Raw genomic sequence first — 16,112 nt, 5'->3', positions numbered from 1 at the left:
GCACTTAACAACAACAACAACAACATGCTTGGAAAAGGAAGCAGTCCTCAGAACAGAGCAAGGAAATACTGCATGGTTCAAAATCAGGAAAAGAGTGCATCAGGGATACATCCTGTCTCCGTATCTTTTCAATCTATATGCAGAACAGATCATTCAGGAAGCAGGGCTTTTTGAGGAGGAATGTGGCATCAGGATTGGAGGAAATTCATCAACAACTTGTGTTATGCAAACGACACAACCTTGCTTTCTGAAACTGAAGAAGACCTGAAGCACTAGCTGTAGAAGGTCAAGTACTATAGTCTTAATATTGAAGCTCATCATCGAGAAAACAAAGATTCTCAGCACTGGGTCGATTGGCAGCACCCTGATGGATGGAGAAGAGATTGAGGTTGTTAACAGCTTTAGTTTGCTTGGCTCTACAATTAGTACTCTTGGTACCAGCAGCCAGAAAACCAAAATACGAATTGCATTGAGAAAATCTGCTGTCAGAGGCCTCTCCAGAGTACTGAAAGGCAACGATGTCAGTCTAGATACTAAAATGTACTTGATCCAGGCCATGGTCTTTGCAAATCACTTGCTATGCATCAGAGAGCTGGACAATGACCAAGAATGACAAGAAGAATAGATGCTTTCGAGTTGTGGTGCTGGAGAAGAGTCTTGAACATACCATGGACCTCCAAGAAAACAAATAGGTCTGTCTTTGAGAGAGTGAAACCAAGTTTCTCCTTGGAGGCTAAGATTTTGAAGCTCCGTCTCACATGCTTTGGGCACATGGCCAGGAAAGACCAGTCCTTTGAGAAGGAAGGACATCATGCTTGGAAGGGTGGAAGGACAGCAAAAGAGAGGAAGATCCCAGATGAGATGGATTGATACAGTGACTGGGGCAGTGGGGGATCGTGTGTCAGAATTAGTGAGACTGGCTCAGGACGGGGAAGGATTCAGAGCTGCTGTACATAGGGTCACAATGCGTCGCAGGCAACTCAATGGCACATATCAGCAACAGCAACAAAAATATCTACTTGTATCATCTTGCTTAATCTATTTTACAAGTGAGTAAATTGAGGCAAAAAATAAGTGTAATAATTTGATATCTTATAGCTAAGAAGTGGTTGTTGTGCTCTTGTTGTTGTTGTGTATCATCAAGTCAGAATAGAAACATAGCTGACTCACCAGTGGGTTTTCAAAATCAATAAATCACACAAAAGGAGATTGCACATCTTTCTCCTGTGGAGCAGATGGTGGATTCAAACTGAATTGTTGTTGTTATGTGCCGTCGAGTCGCCAGCAACTCATAGCGGCCCTATGTACAATAGCCCTAAACCCTGCTCTATCCTGTGCCAGTCTCTGACACGCCTACTCCCATTACCCTAGTCACTGAATCAATCCATCTCATCAAGGGTCTTCCTCTCCTGCACTGTCCCTCCACCCTCCCAAACATGACGTTCCTTTCCAAGGACTGATCCCTCCTCACAACATATCCAAAGTGTGTCAGATGAAGCTTCAGAATCCTTCTCTCCAAGGAGCAGCCTGGTTTTAACCCTTTCTAGGAGAGGTTGTGGAGAAACTGGAATCCTTATTCACTGTTTGTGGGAGTTTAAAATGGTGCAACCTCTATAGAAGGCTGTATGACGCTTTCTCAAAAAGTTGAAAATAGAAATACCATTTGACCCAGCAATTTCACTACTGCGAATATACCCCAAAGAGACCATAAATGCCACCTAAGCAGATATATGCACACCCATGTTTATTGTTGCTTTGTTCACAATACCAAAGAGTTGGAAACAACCCAAGTGGCCATCAACAAATGAATGGATAGAGAAGCTCTGGTATATTCACACAATGGAATACTATGCTGCATTGAAAAACAAAGAACTTATGAAATATACAAAATGGATGACCCTGGAGAACATTATGCTGAGTGAACTATCTCAGTTACAAAAGGACAAGTACTGCATAGTGGCACTGTTGTAAAACAGCACTGACATTGGGGTTGAGGAGAGACCGAGAAAGAGGGAATAAATAATGCATACTGCATTGAAACAGATGAGGTAGAGAACTGTTTAAAAGCGATACATGATTAGGTATTATTATCATGATGGAGTCCACTGAAGAAGTCCAATGAAAGCTGCATAGTGGAGTGGACTTGGGGGTAGGGATTGTAGAAAAATGGAATAATTTTTCTTTTTCTTTTCAAAGAGAAGAGCAAATTGGTGGGGAGGAGTGGGCAGGGGGAAAATGGAACAATGAATGAATGGAAATCCACGGTCTCTATAAATGTTCATTAAAATTAATTAAAATTACTTTTTAAAACCCCCAAAACCAAAATAGAACCCTTTCCAGAATCAATCTGTTCATTCTCTTAGCAGTCCATGGTATATTCAGTACTCTTCTCCAACACCAAAGCTGAAAGGCATCCATTCTTCTATCATCCCTAGTCATCGTCCAGTTCTCTGATGCATAGGAAGCGATTGCAAAGACCATGGCCTGCTTGCTGAAAGTGAGGAGGACCTGAAGCACTTGCTGTAGAAGGTCAAGGACTGCAGCCTTCGATATGGATTGAAGCTCAACATCAAGAAAACAAAGCTTCTCACCACTGGGCCAGCTAGTAGCATCATGATGGATGGTGAAGAGATTGAGATTAGAAACAGCTTTAGTTTGCTTGGATCCGCAGTCAACACTCTTGGCACCAGCAACCAGAAAATTAAAAGACATGTTGCATTGAGAAAGTCTGCTGTCAGAGACCTCTCCAAAGTACCGAAGAGCAATGATGTCACTCTGGAGACTAAGGTGCGCCTCATACAAGCCATGGTCAAATTGAGCACCTCTATATTATGAGTTTCTTACCACTGAGCTACCAGTGCTCCCTTTGAAGTGGTAGATTCAGGATATAAACTCTGACAACTTCCTGAGTTCATCCTCTTAGGGTTTACATTGTATTCATCATATGCATGATGTTATAATAAAGGTAGGGAGTTCTTGTGGAGTAGTCTGTAGTGAGTAGCACTGCTAACTTTACAATCCACCAGCTGCTCTGGGCGAAAACGGTGGGGAATCTCCTTTGCAATGTACAGCCTCGTACCCTAGTGAGGAATCTCTAGGAGTCAGAACTGATTCAAGAGCAATTAGTTTGAGTTTGAGGGTTTTTTGCTTTGATGATAAATGTATGAATGAATGCAATGGGAACTCAACGTTTTGTTGTTGTCAGGTTCCATCAAGTTGACTACAACTCATAGTGACCCTTTGAACAGATGAAAACCTTGCCCTGCTCTGCACCAGCATCATAATCTCCACTATGTTCAAGTAAAAGAAAAGTTGTTGTTGTGTACCGTTGAGTCAGAACCAACCTATAGTTGACCTTCCAGCAGGTATTAAGAGGCAGTAAATTGCATGGGAGGAGAGTGTCCATCTTCCTTGCTGGTGGATTCAAACCACATTCCTTTGGGATTACAGTGCAGCTTCTTAGCACTAGGCCGCCAGAGCTCCCTAAACTCAATGTTGTTTACCTTTGAGTTGGAACCAACCCATAGCTGACCCTCCAGTGGGTTTTCAAAGGCAGTTAATCACACAGGAGGAGGTTGCCCATCCCTCTCCCATGAAACAGCTGGTAGATTCTAACCTCATGCTATCGGGTTTGCAGCACAGCGTCTTTCCACTAGACCACCAGTGAGCTCAATGTAGGAGAGCATTAATTCTGCTGGGGCAAGCAGAAAAGGTTTCACAGAGGGAGAAGCAATTATGCAGGATCTCAAAGGAGGATAAAAATTTTACTGGTGAGATAAGTGGAGCAAGGAGGAACTTAATGTGCATGAACTTCTGCAGAGGTCTGCCTTATCTGAGGAATGTTGAAAAGCTCAGTATGACTAAAGTCAAGGGATTTTCAGTTCTGTGAAGGGTGGGGAGAAGTACTGAGAGTGGAAGATGAGCCTAGGGAAGTAAATTGGGTAATGAGAGAGTGAAGGACCTCGTGTACAGTGAAAAATTAATAAAGATGAGCTTTAATATAATATCTGCCACGAGATTTTCACTGATGTTAAAATGAGTTCTTTCCCTTTCCCTAAATGTGTAAAGTGAGTTTTAGTAAGCAAAGATAAGCATTCTTGAGGCACTGGAGTTGAAGGATGCACTCTTTAGAAAGAAACTGGGCCTCAGTAGGAAAAGAGATTATAATGGGGAAGTCTTCCATGAGCTCTATATTCAACTGAGAGGACAGATAACCCTTTCCAACGTATCCTTACATTGGCACAAACATTCAGTTGCTGTGGAATGGGTTCCTATTCATGGTGACTTTTGTGTTTCAGAATGGAACTGTGTTCTGCAGGGTTTTAAATAGCTTATTTCCCAGAAGTCAATCACCAGGTATTTCTTCCAGGGTGCCTCTGGGTGGACTTGTACTTCCAGTCTTCCAGTTATTGGTCGAGTGGATTAGCCATTTGTATCACCCTGAGACGCCACATCCAAGCACAAGTTAACTATTACCAACCCATTCACCACACACACACACACACACACACACACACACACACACACAAGCATGCTGGCACTCATTCCAAGTGAGATGCCTCTGAGACCAGAAAGCAGATCAAGAAGCTATTAGCTGGCTTGTTTCAAGAATTTTTCATTCCAGACATAGCTCCTTAATCTCTCTTTAACCATGGTTTTGGATGAATTATTTGATTCCTTAGCTATTGTATTATGGAAGTTTTATTGTATCCTATAGTTTTGTCTCATACTTTGGACATGTTGCTAGGTGAGCCTATTTCTTGGAAATGGACATGATGCTTGGAAAGATCAGTGAAAGGTCAGTGAAAGAGAAGAAGAGATGGATTGACACAGCGACTACCATAATGGGCTCAAGTGTGTCAGCGATTGTGAGGATGGCACAGGATATGGCAGGGTTCAGGTCTGTTCACGGAGTTGCTAGAAGTTGTACTCAACTTGATGGCATCTAACAACAAGAATATTTAATAGGCTACAAAGGAGATTTCTAAGCGTCCTGGTGGCAAAGTGCAAAATGTCTTGGACTGCTGGCTAAAAAGTCAGTGGTTTGAATGCAACACTCTGTCCATGGGAGATAAATGAGGCAGTCTCATTCTATAATGATTTACAGCCTCAGGAACCCAATGGAGGGCCACTATGATGAGTCTGAATCAATTCAATGACAGTGGGCATTTTTGGAGGTTAAAGAAGGTTTACATGGAGTATTACCACAATCCAGAGGCAGATTGAAGCCTAAAGTAGAAAGAGGAAGAGAAGAAATAGAGGCAGGGCAAGAAGCCTGTCCTAGTGAAAGAAGAAATGGGGCTTAATTAGTATAATGGCACAGTCAGTGGGAATGGGAAAGAGTCTTGATTCAGGAGACCGTTCTGAGATAGTCTCACAGGCACTTGAAAAACAATTGAATGAAAAGGATGAGATGAGAGGAAGAGAGGATTCTAGGAGATGCCAACTAATTTGATAACCCAAGTACAAGTAGGAGGTTTGTTTACAACACTTGTCTACTCTGATTGTGGCCTTCCAAAGACAGGAAGCTTGCCTTTCCTGCCCCACCAGGTTGATGGATCAAAACTAGCTCTGGCTTGTACCGTCCCTTCCTATTTTCATCTTCTAATTCCCCATTAAGTCTAGGGAGTTCTGTCTGGTGCCTTAGTGGTAAGAAGTTGTGCTGCCAGTCCTAAGGCAGGTGGTTCTAATCCAGCAGCTGCTCTCCTGGAGAGAGATGGGCAACCTCTTCCTGTATGAATTACAGCCTCTGGATACCCACTAGAAGGTCAGCTATGAGTTGGTTGTAATTTGATGACACACAACAACATTTAGTTTGGTGTTCCAAAACATGTCTCTCCCCTGGCCCCTTTTGTAGCTTCCTTTCTGTTCTTTCAGTAAGAAGAATCATGTAAACAGTGTGTGCCTTGAGCATTGTACTTTTTAAAAGATCCACATATGTGGGATCACATTGACAGCAGCAACTCAAAAAGCTTAGATAAGAAACATTAGGGATCAATGAGTATAGGTTAATGGGAGAAGACTAATGTGGAAAAGGTGATAAGAACTTGAAAGCACAACTTGAAGGCAATCAATGTCACTGAACTGTACATGTAGAAATTGTTGAACTAGTGTATATTCTGCTGTGTATCATCCCAACAGCAAAAAAATAAAAAGAAGCAGCATTGGATTTGGAAACACTTAACTAGCCAAGAGTCTGAAAGTGTCATTTTCCGAATCCTCATCTATGTCTGCCAGATCTTGGCCACTTTCCTTTACAACTGGGATGTTGCTTACTCACATTCTCTTCAACAAAGTTCGTCATGACCCACTGTGCTCTTTCTTCCCAGACTTGTACATAATTATCTTCTGTTTGTGGGTGGTTTGTTTTTTTCTCTCTCTCTGTTTTTCCACATGGCCTTCTGGATTTGCAGTAAAGTTATTTAAAAACAAAGAGAGAATTCTGACCAAAGCATAGGCTTGGAGTGAAGAAAGAATTCTGAGCAAAGATTTTCATTTTAATACTATCAACAGCATAGAGGAGCCATGGAAATCTGATTAATCTTCAGAAAGCACACATCTAATTATGTCATTGTTTTCTTCAAAATCTCTCATTGTTCTCTCAGACCAACGGAAAGAAGTTTATATTGCTAAGCCTGTTATTCTAGGCCTTATATGCTCTGTCTCCAACATAATTTTGCAAACTTAACTCCTACTACTATCTCTTTTTTGTTTGTTTTTTATGTTGTTGTTGTTTAATTCATTCATTGTTGCACATTTTCTTCTCCCCCCGCCCCAGTCCACTTTGTGATGCACCCCTTGTTCTGGTTTATTATTATACATATGTTCCTTTTGGACAGTTTTTCCCCTCATCTGTTCCAGTGCAGTGTTCCTAATATATTCACTCTTTTCCTTTTCTCCCCCCAAGCTCTGGTGCCCTAGGAGATGAGGACTTCTCTGTCAACCCAATGGCAGGCAGTTCAGATCTACTAACTTCTATGCATGAGAAAGATGAGCAATCTCCTCCTATGTGATTTACAACCTCTGAAAACCCACTGGAGGATCAGCTATGAGCCTCCACATAGCTATGAGCTATGTGACTGAATGGCACATAAAAACCATAACTCCCATAAATGTACTCTCCCATATTTGTACCATTAGTCATACTATTAATTCTAACTCTCCCACCCTGCCCCATTCCTATCTAATGGAATGCCCATAGATCCTTTCAGCCTGGGAGACTTGCTGGTGATAAGAAAATAGATCCAGCTCTCAAACTCAGCTTTGCTACTCAGTGACTTGAGCAAGTAATTTTCCCCTCATTGAGACTTGATTTTCTTAGAAGTAAATGGGGATCGTAATAATCTCAGAAATGATGTTATGGATTAAATTACATACAGGCCTACTACAGTGTCCAGAACATAGCAAATAGTCAGTTGCTGTCAAGGTGACCCATGACAATCTCATGTGTATCAGAGAACTGACTGTATAGTGTCAATGGCTGAGTTTTTAAAGGTAGATTGCTAGGCCTTTTTTCCTAGATGCCTCTGGATAGAGTCAAATCTTTAACCTTTTGGTTAACAGTCAAGCAGGTTAACCATTTTCACTACCTAGGGATTTCCAGTACACAGTAGATATTCAGTACATCGTTGCTGTTGTTGTTATATGCTCTCGAGTTGCTTACAACTCATAGCAACCCTATGTGCTCTGAGCCCTGCTCTATCCTGTGCCAACCTTACAGTCTCCAACACACCTACCCTCATTACCCCAATCACTGAGTCAATCCATCTCATAGAGGGTCTTACTCTCTTGCACTGTCCCTCCACTCTTCCAAACATGATGTCTCTCTCCAAGGACTTGTCCCTCTCCAAGGTCTGGTCCCTCCTTGCAACATGACCAAAGTAGATCAGACAGAGCTTCAGAATCCTTGCCTCCAAGAAGCAGCCTGGTTTCACCCTCTCTAGGACAAACATTTTTGTTTACCCAGCCCATGGTATATGCAATACTCTTCTCCAGTACCACAGCTCATAGGCATCAATTCTCCTATCATCCCTAGTCATTGTGCAGCTTTCTGATGCATAGCAAGTAATTGTGTAGACCATGACCTGACTCAGGTACACCTTAGTCTCTAGACTGACACCATTGCTCTTCCATGCTCTGGAGAGGTCCCTGACAGCAGACTTTCCCAATGCAATTCGTCTTTTGATTTCCTGGCTGCTGGTGCCAAGAGTATTGATCGTGAAGCCAAGCAAACTAAAGCTGTTAACAATCTCAATCCCTGCACTATCTATCCTGGTGTCAATATAACACCTCAATACATTATTGAATTAATAAATATCAGGAGGTTAGGTACTATTAGAAGACCACTAACACTTTTCATGCTAAGAAATTCTGATGTTTAAATTCATCAGTATTGGAAGCCTATCTAAATGAAAACAAATATTTCTGCCTCTGAAAATCCACTGGAGAGTCAGCTATAAGTTGGTTCTGACCCAATAGCAGATACCCAGAACAACAAAGTACGTTTGCAGGAGTATGTTTGTGGTAGCTTTTCTTCTCCCACAATCCTTTGCCCTCTTCCTTTCCAGCCTGGTCCTGGCTCTACGGCAAAGAAAGATGGTGAGAAGAAGGGTCATTCTGCTGTCACTGATCAGAGAGTACACCATCAATATTCACAAACACTTCCATGGAGTGGGCTTTAAGAAGGCTATTCCACAGGTGCTCAAGGAGATCTGTAAATTTGCCATGAAGGAGACGGAAACACCAGATGTTCACATTGACATAAAGCTTAGCAAAGTCATCTGGGCCAAAGGAATAAGGAATGTCCTATACCACATCCATGTACAGTTGTCCAGAAAACATAATGAAGATGAAGATGGCCCATACAAATTGTATACACTTTGTACTTGTCACCACTTAAAAAAAAATCTACAGATCATCAATGCAGATGAAAGCTAATAGCTGACTGTCAAAACTATTTTTACATAACTGTAAAAATAAAAATAAAAAGAGTGTGTGTGTGTGTGTGTGTGTGTGTGTGTGTAAGAGAGAATATGTGTGTATTGGAGGGGAGTAGGTATTTTGCTTCAGCAACTATATTTCAGAGTAAGTCAAGGAGACAGGTTTCGTTTTCAAGATAAGTAAAAAGGGAAAAAAAATCAAATGTACAGGAAGTTGAGTCACTTCAGTACTCAGAGGAGAAAGTCGTGATGGGCCGAATGTTCTGAAGTCACAAGCCATCACTGAGGAAAGTGAAGAGTCTCTTGACAAGAAGGCAGCAGCCTGATAGAAGACTTCTAGTGACTCGCCGTTGAAAAGGATACTAAACATGGGCAGCTGAAAGCAAGGCCACTTTTTGTGTATGTCCTTCATAGAGAAGGAATTAATATCAGACAAAAATTAGAATTTCATCAGGTCATTTACTAGAAAATTGGGCCAAGTAAAGGCTCTGTCTAAAAGCTATCACGGCAATGGGTAGCAATCAAGAATGGAACAATGGAGAGCACTTGAGAGAAGCAGTGAAAATGTGGGAATTGGTATGATGCAGACTCTTATGACAGAGAACAAGCCTGTTGTCAAGAGAAAACAGGAGAAGGACCTCCAAATTAAAATTCAAAAGGTTGGGAAGAGAGAGAGCAGAGTGTGCAGGCAACACAGAGAAGCTGAGCTGGTTACCAGGAGGGGTTTCTGTCCTACCAGAGCCAGCCATGGGGCCAGTGTCTGCCATTTCAGTTTCTCTAAGAACCACTCAAACACCACTTCCCAGAGAACGATATACAGAAGGGAATTGGGTAGCTCCTCCAGCATACTCAGTTGACAACTGATTGGCAGTTGTGGACATAATCATATTCACCATGGGGTCATCATAAGCAGTTATTATCGACAGAAATGAAATGGCCTGGGAGAACTATAATTGCTCTAATCAGTACTGCTATTCAATTCTATAAACTCATGATATTAAGACATCTGCTACACACCCTGTGCTGTGTGAGCCCACGCAGGAGAAAGTACTCATTCCTTTATTTAGCGAATAAATAACAAACACTCCTGTGGGCTCTGGGATGTAGCAGTGAACTAAAGGGACAAAACTCCCTGCCTTCATGGTGCTTACGTACTAATGAAATCAAGGAAGAACAAAGCAAATGAGCTGCTATGGAACATTTCATATTTGTCAGGAGCTTTGCATATATTAACCAGTTCAATCTCCACAACAGTCTGTAAGTGACTGGGCCTGCAAGCCCGTGTTAAGTTTCTGCTGCCAGTTGTGCAGGATGAGGTTTGTCAAAGTTGCCAAGAACAAGGCTGACTTCAGGTGATACAAGGGAGCTCTGGTAGTCTAGTGGTAAAAATCTGCACAGCCATCCCAAAGGCTCTGGTTCGAATCCACCCGTTGCTCTGTGGGAGAAAGATGGGCAATCTCTTCACATGCAGTTTATTTACTGCCTCTGAAAATCAGCTGGAGGGTCAGCTATGGGTTGGTTCTGACTTGATGGCACACAACAACAACATCAAGTGACAGCAAATAAAATTTAGAAGATGACCAGAGTGGAGCTGATTCGTATGCTTAGAAATGCTTGGTAATCCAGGATAAAAATAAGTATAACACACCAAATACCAGATGTTGTAAGCAACAGAAATATCATTTACCAGATTGTTCATGCTCATAGAGAAGGGGATATGATGATCTACAACATATGTTCATGAACTTCCGAAAGTATGGTGTAAAAGCTGTCTTGACACATTATCCTGCAAGATATTGTACTGGTCTGCTTCTGGTCTAAGAAGTTATGCTGCTAACCCAAAGAACATGCCTTTCTGGCGGTTCAAATCCGCTAGTTACTCCATGGGAGAAAGATGAGCAATTGTGTCCTGTGTAATGTACAGCCTCAGAAATACAATGGAGGGTCAGCTATGAGTCAGTTCCAACTCAATGGCAGTGAGAGCTGGTAGCATGCAGGCTTCTCAATAGAGTTGGCATGGACAAGATGGATGAAGGCTAAGTGTAGTTAACTGGAGATGAATATAACGTGGAAAATATTGGTGGTAAACCTGGCATCTTCACCTGCTATTTGAATGTGCTGTTGTTATGTACCACTGAGTCGGAATCAGCTCATAGCTGACCCTCCAACAGGTTTTCAGAGGCATTAAATCGCCTGGGAGGAGACTGGTCATCTTTCTCCTGTGGAACAGCTGGTGGAATAGAACTGTGTGCCTTCGAGTTGGCAGCATAGCTCCTTACCACTAGGCCACCAGTTGCACTACTAATCCAAAAACTGGGTCCCCTTGTTTGAATCCACCAATGACTCTGTGGGAGAAAGATGGGAAATCTCCCTTGTGACTTACAACCTTCCCAAAACTTGCTGGAGAGTCAGGTATGAGTTGGTTCTGACTCAACGGCAGTGAGAGAGTTGAGTTGAGAAGGGTGGTATGGATGGAGGCTTGTCTGAAGATAGACAAGTAACTGCACTGGTTGTGATGCAGAAAGCCAGAAATTCAATGCAGAAGAACACTGGAAATTCTGGGGGGAAAAAAGGAAGAAAAGAAGGGTTATTAGTGACATTTTATATAAGAGAAAATGAAAGCTCAAATAGATTAATAACTGGACCAAAGTATAAAAATAGAGACTCTACACAACTTCCTACGCTTCAGACCTGCCAACCTTTCCTTCCTCTTTCATCCTTAACTCTATGAGCTAGGTAAATAGGTGTCAAAGGAACATGTCCAAATTCTGCCCAACTTGTCATTGCAGTATCTCTCCCACTTCTACTTATTCAATAGATTCTATTAGTAACAGCCAGCAAGCATACTAGGCACTGATCATGTGGGAGGGAGTTGTCCATCCTTCTCCAAAAGAGCTGCTGACGGATTTGAACTGCCAGTGAGGCCTTTTGGTTATCAGCACAGCTCCCTATCAACTCCTTATAAACAAAGCTCCCTAAGAGCTCCACCAGCTGCTTTGCAGGAGAAAGATGCCGAGTCTTCTTCTGTGCAATTTACTGTCTCTGAAAACCTTCTGAACAGTCAGATATGATTCCGTTCAGAGAAACAAGTTGTTGTTGTTGTTGTTTTTTATTGCCTTCGAGTCCAGCACGAATCATAGCAAAATGTCTGAAGCCCGTCTACAACTCTCGACATTTATCGAAGTTCATAGAGTTTCCAGAGACATGTTGTTTATGAAGTGGATGCCACTCCTGCTTTCAATCCTGTCCATAGTATGTTACTCTCATGTGGCACTTGAGTCATCTGCAATGTATAGCAACCCTTCCCTATCCCGAGCCAGTCTCACTAACTCTGACACACTAACCCCATCGCCCCAGATACTGTATCAATCCATCTCATCCAGGGTCTCCCTCTCCTGCACTGTCTGTCCACCCTTCTGAGAATGATGTCCTTCTCCAAGGACCAATCTATGTAATACTAGGTGTATCTACCTGTCCTAGCATTGCTGAAGGTAGATTTATAGGCTTTCTGTAATCTACAATACCCAATATTCATTTCTTTCTTTTTTGGGGTTTCATTATTTGTATGTGTGTGTGATGGACCTCTCAAGAATACTGAAGAACAACGACATCATGCTGGAGACCAAGGTGCATCTGATCCAGGCTATAGTCTTTGCAATTGCGTGCTATGCATCAGAGAGTTGGACAATGAATAGGGATGATAGAAAGAGAATTGATGCCTTTGAGCTGTGATGCTGGAGAAGAGTGTTGACCATGGACCGCTGGGAGAACAAACAACTTTTTCCTGGAGAGGGTGAAGCCAGAATGCTCCTTGGAATCAAGGATTCTGAAGCTTCTTCGTCTGACATATTTTGGTCATGTTGCAAGGAGGGACTGGTCCTTGAAGAGAGACATCATGTTTGGGAGAGTGGAGGGATGGCGGAGGAGGGGAAGACCCTCGATGAGATGGATCGATTCTGAGTGGAGTGGTGGGAATGAGTGTGTTTGAGATGGCGAGGTTGGCACAGGATACAACTGCATTTTAGGGCAAGCGACTCGATGGCACATAACAACAACAACAACAACAACAAATAACTGACAAATTGAATCTGACCTGGTACAGGAGGAGATTGTCCCTCCTTCTCCAGCAGAGCATCTGGTGGATTCAAACCGCGCACTTCTGGGATTGCAGTGCAGCTTCTTGCCACTAGGCCACCAGAGCTCCCTCCAATATTAATTTCTATCATACATTTTACAATGCTGAGTTGAAGAAACATTCGGTATCCATAATGCATTAAAACAAGGGTATGACCATCACCATTTAAAAAGGTAGTAACTTTTCATTGACTACAGGTAAATGCAACCAAAGTGACCACCTAAAAGTAAAAAATTCCATTTCCCGTGCCTCATTAATTCTTTTTCTTACAAATTCTCAAGCTTATTTGAGTTCGGAACAATTGCAAACTAATCCCACTCTTGACACCAATTGTAAAAATGATGTCAGGGGAAGGCAGGCCTTTGACCTCCTCTGACTTTGTTCTAAAAATTGTCTGTCTTCAATTTGATTCTGAATCCTAGTGACCCTCCACTAGGTTTTAAATCTTTATGGCCGAATAATGCTCTTTTTTTTTCCTTGATGCAAAGCATCTGGTAGATCTAAACTGTCTACCTTTAGTTAGCAACCAAATATATAATGCAGTAGGCCACCAAGACCCCTTGTAAGATTGTTAGTGGGAAAAGTCACCACCACCAGCCCAAAGCTAATTTTTGTGAGGTTAGATAAGCTTCTAGCCCCGAGACTTTATCAGTTCTGGCCCCAACTATTTCTCAAAAAACCCTCTATATTTCTCGTTTATGTTTAACAATTTGTCGCACTTGTCATGTAGAACTCACAAACCATACTCACAATTAGTAGGCTTAGTAGGGTAGTAACAGGTACAATTCAAGAATGACTCTTTTCAGTTAAATGGCAGATCTCTTCCTGCCCTCAGCCTCTTTACCTCAGCCTTCATCCTTATCAGACTAAAGCTATGAAGCTGTGTGAATTAATGGGGTAGGAACCTGACAATTGTCTCACCTCAATGTCCTGATTCTGCTGCCACTTTCTCTCTGGCATTGCTAAGTGCTATTTTCTTGCCACTCCTCACCATCTCACCAGTTGTACAGTTCTCTCTCTGCTAGGTTGTCGAGTTTCGGTGCAGGGCTCTGGGACCTGAAGAATGCATTCAAATTTCTAGCTATTCTTTCTTTTTTAATTTTATTTTTTGATCATTCATTTGTATTTTGTTTCATTAATGTACATTGCACTTTATACAATTATTCATATACATTATGTTTTATAGAATTATTTGCTATTGTTTTTCATCATGGCTCTTCTTTTTTTTGTTGGCCGTAAGATACTCCTTTCCTGCTTCTAGGATGTTTCATTTTAAGCCTAGTAGGATAGGAAAAACTGACTAAACCCCACACTAGTGTTCTATAAGCCTCATTGTATAGGCCCAACCCACAAGGGTGCCATGTACCTTATTCACATCATTAGCAAGCTATCCAATTCCCTTAATGGGCCACAAAGACCTCACAATTGCATAGTCTCTCAGAATCATTTGGTGGACATTACAAAAATTGGTTAGAAAATCCATATTCAGTAATTCACCTCATAGAGCAAGGTTGCAAATTTGGGAAGTAGCAGAACAGATATTTTAAACCATCCACGTCTGTTTGATTCTAAAGTTCATAGATTTCCTTAAGTTTTGACCTTCCTGAGGACCCTTCTAGTGAATTTCATCACCCTTGGGATTTAACTTTTTGAGCCTGTATGCTTAATGGTCATTCATAAAAGCTAAGAGCCTTCAAACTTCAGTGGGTTCTGAGCCAAAATCAAGTGATATAGAGATGACAAGACAGCATCCTTGATTAGGTGGAGACAGTCTAGCATTAAACTCACCTACTGCCAATGGGTCAACTCTGACCACAAGGTTTCTGAGCATGTAAATCTTTATGGGAGAAGATTGCTTATCTTGGGCTGGCAGATTCAAACTACTGCCCAACACATAATGCCCTATGCCATCAGAATCCTTGGGGAAATATTAAGTGACTTCAAATCTTTGTTCCATTTGTCTGTTAATAGCTTTCATAATATTAGTCAAATTTCTTAACTTCTCTGTGCCTTCATTTATTCTTCTGTAAAATGAGAATAATAATAGCACCGACCTTATAGTATGGAAAGTGTTGTGAGGATTAAGAAATACAATAATAGCAAACACTTCTTGGTATTGTTGTCAAGAGCCATCAACTATGACTCCAAGAGACCCTATGAACAACAGATCTGAACATTGCCCTATCCCATGCTATCTTCACAATCCATTTGAAGTTATCGATCCCATACTCGAGTCCATTGTTGCAGTCACTGTATCAACCAATCAATCAATCAACCAACCGACCAATCAATCATTTGAGCTTTTTCCTCTTCTCTCTCTATCTTTCCCCAGCATGATGTATTTTTCTAACAACTGGTCCCTCCTGGCAACATGACTAAAGTATGATAGGTTAAGTTTTAACCATCTTTGCCTCTAAGGAGGACTCTGGTTGCCCTTTCTTCAAGACAGACTCATTGGTTCTTCTGGCAGTCAATGGGATATTCAGTACTCTTCTCCAACATCACAATTTAAAGACATTAATTCTTGTCATCTTTATTTGTTGCCCAACTTTCAGATATACACAAAGCAGTTGAAAATACCATGGCTTGGATCAGGCATGCCTTAGTCTTTAAATTGATATCTGTGCACTTTAACACTTTGGAGAGATTCTTGACAACAGATTTTCCCAATGTAAAACATCTTTTGATTTACTGACTGCTGTAACCATGGTGGTTGATGAAGAAGACGAAGAATAAAAAAGAGCAAGCACTTAGATACAGCTGATTCTATGTCAGGCATTGCTCTAAGTACATCATGTATGTTAGCTCTTTAATGTAGGTCAGCAGTTCTCAAAGTGTGGTTTGGGGACCCCTGGGAGATCTGTGAGGTCAAAATTGTTCTCATAAAAATTCTAAGACCTGCTTTGCTTTTTTCATTCTTGTTCTCTCGTAAATGTGTGATGTTTTCCAGAGGCAGCATGATGTATTATATTGTAACAAATTAAATGTAAAAGTAAATAGGAGAATTCAGTTCTCTTCTATTAACTCAGATAGTAAAG

General features: G+C 41.5%; 1 pseudogene; it reads left to right on the top strand.

Moving 5' to 3' along the window:
- The first annotated feature begins 8,595 nt into the window (after positions 1-8,595).
- LOC102865683 lies at positions 8,596-8,937 on the top strand (annotated as a pseudogene).
- Positions 8,938-16,112: the final 7,175 nt, after the last annotated feature.

This window comes from Elephantulus edwardii, unplaced genomic scaffold, assembly GCF_000299155.1.
Source record: "Elephantulus edwardii isolate Elephantulus edwardi_28Jun2011 unplaced genomic scaffold, EleEdw1.0 scaffold00083, whole genome shotgun sequence".
Taxonomy (NCBI): Eukaryota; Metazoa; Chordata; class Mammalia; order Macroscelidea; family Macroscelididae; genus Elephantulus; species Elephantulus edwardii.
This window is presented reverse-complemented; position numbering and strand designations above follow the sequence as displayed.